Source organism: Nipponia nippon, unplaced genomic scaffold, assembly GCF_047370975.1.
Source record: "Nipponia nippon isolate SJK-2023a ecotype South Korea unplaced genomic scaffold, ASM4737097v1 scaffold_4, whole genome shotgun sequence".
NCBI classification, from domain to species: Eukaryota; Metazoa; Chordata; class Aves; order Pelecaniformes; family Threskiornithidae; genus Nipponia; species Nipponia nippon.
Genome location: NW_028262358.1, coordinates 65438922 through 65444921, shown reverse-complemented (window position 1 = coordinate 65444921; position 6000 = coordinate 65438922).

The following is a 6000-nucleotide window of genomic DNA, read 5'->3' as shown; positions in this document are numbered from 1 at the left end:
AAGAGAAGATTAATATTGCTCCAGACTTAACTGTACTGATTTTTTCAGAAATTAGTTAGGATACAAAAACCTTTTAATTCTACTGTGCCTACATTTACATTCATAGTTTAGGCAAATATTTTATGCAAGTATTTAAACTTCCCTGGTGTGATTTTTTTTTAAACCAGTGTCAATACAGATTGTGACCCATTTTCCATAAAATTCGCATTAACAGTACAGACAGAGATATGAACACCAGAAATGCAAAGAGTTTGGCAGTATTAAAAATATGATTTTCAGATAAGTAAGAAAAAAAAGTCAGGTGCTGGCAGGATATACAAGGAGAGAGAAAAAGAATTGTCAGCCTCTGTGAACAGTGTTCAGCCAGTTCCTAATGACCTTCCATGCTGGTTCATAATGTACAGGACCTGCTCATGAAGTCCTAATTCTGGCAAAAATTCCTTTTCCCTGAGAAAGGAGAGTAGAGCAACCCTGACAGTGAACACTCACAAACAAGGCATGTAAAAGCTAGCACAAGATAGTTTTTGATTAGGAAAAATACATTAAATACATTTTCCAGACAACTTATTTTGATATTTTGTCTTCTGGTTTATACCCAGATACTTCAATATCGTCAAGAAACTGTAATAAGGTAACTCAGTTAAATGTAATTGTGCTCAAATTTTACTCATTGTTAGGCATGTACAGTCTATGGCTGAAAGCAGGAACACAACAGCATGTTTTTTTTCTGATCCTAAGGGGACAGTATTTTTGGCACAAATTGCCCTGGTATTCCAAAAGCTACTGCCTCCTTTCAGTGTGCTAGTAGTCTCGTAGTAACTCTTTAGCAAGAAGCAGGGGGATTTAACCACCCTTTGCCAGCAACAGGAGAATCACACAAAAAAAATCTGTGTCCAGCATAATCACAGTAAGCATATACCCCTTTTGTCTGCAAAGGACTTATTAAATATTCTAGTGTCCTCACTGTAGAGAGGCAATATACACATTTCCTTTTTTATGGTGTAAAGCAGGGAACGAATATATAAAAATGCCACTTCCAAAATAGCAGATTTCAATAAAATATAAAGGACTTTATAATTCTTTAGATAATTCCTCCTGGTACAGATTTTATTACAGCTTTACATCCTGGATTTCCACGAACATAGATGTCATCTCATGTAATTAAACTGGACCATTTTCAACAGTACTGGATGCAATGAGTCACTCAGAAATCTACATTAGGAAATATACTTGGAGGAAAGTAAACTTTTCAAGTAATAATACTTTAAAAGATTCAGGAATAGGTATTTGCAGGAAAACGTGTCTTTTATGACATAAGATTTACTGGAATTCTTATGGGTTCTTTTTGAAGTGATTTACTAGTAATTTGAAATGAGCTTTTAAAATAAAGGTTTACAAAGGGATATCAGCTTTTTTGTCAAGGCTCGAACTGATGGTACTTATCACACAAACAAGAAGTTTTCTTGTCCAGTTTTCATTAGACAGATTTTTGTTGTTGGTTGTTTTTTTAGTTTTAAAGCAGACAAGCTCCATCTGAGACAGATAGACTGGGATATGTACAAGGGAGCCATGAGACAAGTGTTAAACGGCTTAGAAGATTGTCTTAGTGCATTACTAGCTCAGCAGTTGTAAGGATTATTGCTGTTGTTGTTGTTTGGGATTTTTTTTCTGGCAGTCTCATAGCAAGTAACAGTTTAAAGGAGAACAACAAAGTAGTTTTGCTGATGCTAACGGCAAAGTTTTTCCAAACAGAAGAGGGAGCAGAGGGAAGAAACGTGTATTCTGTGTCTGCACAGTACTAATGTAATGATGTGCACAGATATTTGAGCTGCTTCTGAATGAGTTAACACGGCAGAAGCAGAACAAATTCATTCAGTATTCTCTTTGGGCTGTTTACCCAGCTAAGAAGCGCAATATATTCATCCAGATGTATAGCCACAGGAACACAGCCGTCCAGTTCCCAGTACCCACGACCGGTTGTTAAGATCTGGACTCTGTTTCTCTTGACCTATGCAGGCAAAACTGATAGCTCCTGTTCAGAAATTAAGTTACAAACCCTTCAGAAAAAGAAATCAACCTTCTCAGTATTAAACAAAAGATAATTAAGGCAGGCATCAACCATAAAGAATGAAAGTCCTGACACCTAAGTTTGCTAAAATACAGAAGCTGTGGAGGAACTGAAAGAGAGGTGACATTGCCAAAGTTGAAATTCTAGAAAAATTACCTTTCCAAAGACTTTCTAAATTACTGCATAGGAGAATTAAATTGTATTTGTCAAGGCCACAGAAAAGGATGTTTCAGTACTTCAGATGTAAGGTGAAGATCTGGACAAGAATTTCAATAGTAAGCATTATAGGATACATTGACAAGACTCTATCTTAGATAAAAAGTTAACTTCTGCGTAACACATCTTACGACAGATTGAGAGAAAAGCTTTGAGAGGTTTGAGACAAACATAGCGCCTATGTGATGGGTACTAACTGACGGGCAGGAAGCTGTGGCTCCTGGCAGCTGAAGGAGTATGGAGAGGGAGGATGAACTGTGTTTAATGATGTTGCACGTGGGCTGAAAGCCAGACATCCACAGGCAGACTGACAGTCAAAGACAGGCTGAGATCTTAATTTGAAAAGAAGGAAACATATATGAAGGAGAGAAAGAGCTGGGAGTATTTTGATAAAGATGGTAACTTGTGCTTTAGATGAAAGAGGGTAAGGAGTGAAGGGTACACAGAAAGGGGTGAAGGAGTAAGACAAATCCTCCAAAGGCAATGCTGAAAAATGAGAGAATCATGAGTCAATGTTGTCATAAAAAAGCAAGCGAGACAAGATTTCAGTGAGAGAAATCCGACCATATGATTTGAAAGATGTCAACTAGCCACTAAGAATAATGATGGAGTCTTGTTTCTGGGACTTGGGTCATTCGAGACTTGGGTGAAAACAGTTTCAGCTGGAAGGCACAAACTGGACTGCAGAATGTGCAATTTTAGAAAAATTTAGACAGCAAATGTAAACAGCATATTGACTGAGCCTGGAGCTGAGTGGGTAAGACGTAACATCTAGAAAAACAAATACATACAGACTTATTGTCAAAGGGAAAAGGCCCCTTAGGTTGCCAGTTCTTGTGAGAAGTCAGTGAGCTCTATCTAATCACTCTCGCTTGCTCTGAAATCTCCCTAATAATTATCATTCTAATGACATGGATATGACAAGTCAACTGCCATGGTACTTCCCATGAGTCTCTGGAGTCCTCCAAATACAGTACATAATTGGTAACATCTGCTGTAGATCCACACATAGATTTGACAGAAGTGCAACTCAACATTTCCTTTGGCAATTCAGTTTGCTTTTTTTCCCCCTTGTTCTTCTGCTGGTCCTGCTCCTCTTCAATTAAGGGAACAGGTCCTGGCCATATTATATCACTGCAGAAAAATGTGACTTCTTTCACTGAATGCCCCTCAAGTGAGGGATCCTATTATTGCCTTCCTAGCTGTCCCAAAAGCATAAAGCAACCTTTTTCTGGGTATGATTTCACCCTTTTTGAAAGTCTCCTTGCAGCTTACCTGTCTCAGCCACCTCCGCTGTGAGGCAGGCTATTCTTAGGATTGTAGATACCATTGGGCCAAGACACAGCAGAAAGACAACTACATGTGCCATACTATTATTTGTCTGCTATTTTCAATTTGCCTATTATTTGCAATTTTGATGCTTATCTGGTTTGCTCAAAATAATGATGATGAAGTTTTTAGGAACCCATGCAAATTAGAAAGAAAGAGAGCAGTCATGTCACAATGCTATGGGAAGTTATCATACCATTTGGTCAAAACTGAATGCAAGTATATCTGATACTGAAATATTTTAAACTGAGTATGAATTACGTGTCAAAAAAATTCATTGATTCTCTGGCTGCCCACCAAAAGTAGAGTTCTTGACAGAATGCATTTTAACATATGCCTGAGCTCCTTCCTTTCAGTGTTTCAAAACATGTGTAAGCCACCTTTCATGACTTTTAAGCTGTAGATTGATTTTCTTACATAGAAGCAAGTCTGGCACATTCTACTCTTAAAATGAAAATCACCCAGAAACTGATTAAAAAAAAGACTTTTTTTTCTCTCCTACATGGGTACAAGTTCTTGTGGTAAGACCAGATAGCTGTTGTGATCAGACCAAATGAATTACAGTTCTTCTGGAGCCCTGGGGAGATGCTTTTCCCCACCCTCTCCTCACTTCATACTAACTGTATTAAACAGCTGTTAGTCCACTTTCACAGATAGGTGGTGGTGGGCACATGCTGGCTTACAGAGACAGACTGGATGCCTGATAAAATGACCCAAATCTGGTCCTTTCAATAGGGGTGCTGAAAACACTGTTCCAAGCTGGACTGAAAGTCAGATATACCAGTGTAAATGTAAACGGTTTCCTTCCCTTCAGTTATTGCAGCATATTTAGTGCTACTGTATGAGTGAATGTGAATTGAAAACAGCTCAGCAAAAGCCTGGAGGATTGAATAAGGACTGTAAGAGATCGACTATTAAAGACATAGCAATGTGCTAAACTGGAGAATTAAAACCTGTCTCTTTCCTCATTAGCTAGAATGTGTTTAGGTGTCTTTGTTTAATTGTATTTGTTTCCTTTTTCATGCTTTGTCGTAATACTAGAATGTGGACACAAGTTAAATCTTTCACTTAATGTAAATTAAAATAATAATTGTAAATAAGGGAGCTTTAAATTGGTTCACCCCTGTGACCTGATACATTAAACTCTTGAGCCTCAAGAAGAGGATCAGGAAGCTCCACCATCCGCAAAGAAATGACGAATACCCTCAGAACAATACAGACAGGCTGATCCAATAACTCTAAGAGATTTCAGTGACAGAAACTGGATGCCAGATCACATTGCTCCAGGTGTGAGCGGCAGCTAAAACAAAGTTAGCTCTCTCATTTCTGTTTAGGTCAGGGACCCTTTTCTCCTTCAAACAATAAGTTACTGTTTCCCTGAATAGCTTGTAGCAAAGGTATTTTGAACATCACTGTTTTTTTGTTTTACACTTCTGGTTAAATATAAACAGACATCTTAAGAGACTGCTGATGTGAAAGCAGTGGGTGGGATTTTTTGTGCAGTTAGGCCCAGCAACACCAGGGGTAAATCAATTTCAAAATTCATGTGAAACATAAAACAACACCACTTAATTATTTCTTCCTAGGTAGACTCTAACTTGGCAGAGTCCCAAAACCTACACTGCATGAAGTTTTCTGAGCACTTGAGCTTTGCAGCATTAGCCATAGCCATCATCAGGTTCTTCCAACTGGATGAGGGTTAGTAGAACATTTGAGAAATGCTGTTTTGACACAAGTGTTGCCAGTTAGAGAGTAGATGTTGAATTTAATTGCCTGGGCTCCAAGAGTCTTTGCCAGAGCCTGAAATATTGGGCCAGAGCACAAAGCTTTTTTCCTAATTCTGAACCAGGCCTTGATCCATCTCACCCAACTTGAGCCTTCTAACTGACGTGCCTAAGCAGGACACAAGCCTAATTGTCCTGGCCATCTCTGTTGTCCATGGAGAGAGAGAAGACTGTCTCTAGAACAACTCTTACTTACTACGTGAATTACAGTTTCCCTCTGGAAAAGCCTCTGTCTTTATTGACTGGTGAAGAGTCCCAGAGCAGGTACATTCACATTTTAGGCTAAATGAGCAACTGGCTGAAGCTCTGGTAGTGCTTGTGGACTAATGTCTCAGCTGCTCTTAGGAAGAAAGGCAGGCACGTACCAGAAATGTGTGCGGAGGTAAGAGTGATGATCTGAACTTCAGGAAGGACTGTACTATGTTCTGGCAATAAGAAGCTAAGATTTGGGTTTTTTTAATTAGACTTCGTGCTCTGCAAATGTGCATGAAAGATACTGCCCCTGTTCCTCAGACATCCTAACTTTACAAGAAATCCGTAGATAAAAGAGAAAAAAAGATGCAAAGCCACACATGAAGCCTGCACAGCAGTGACAAACACATA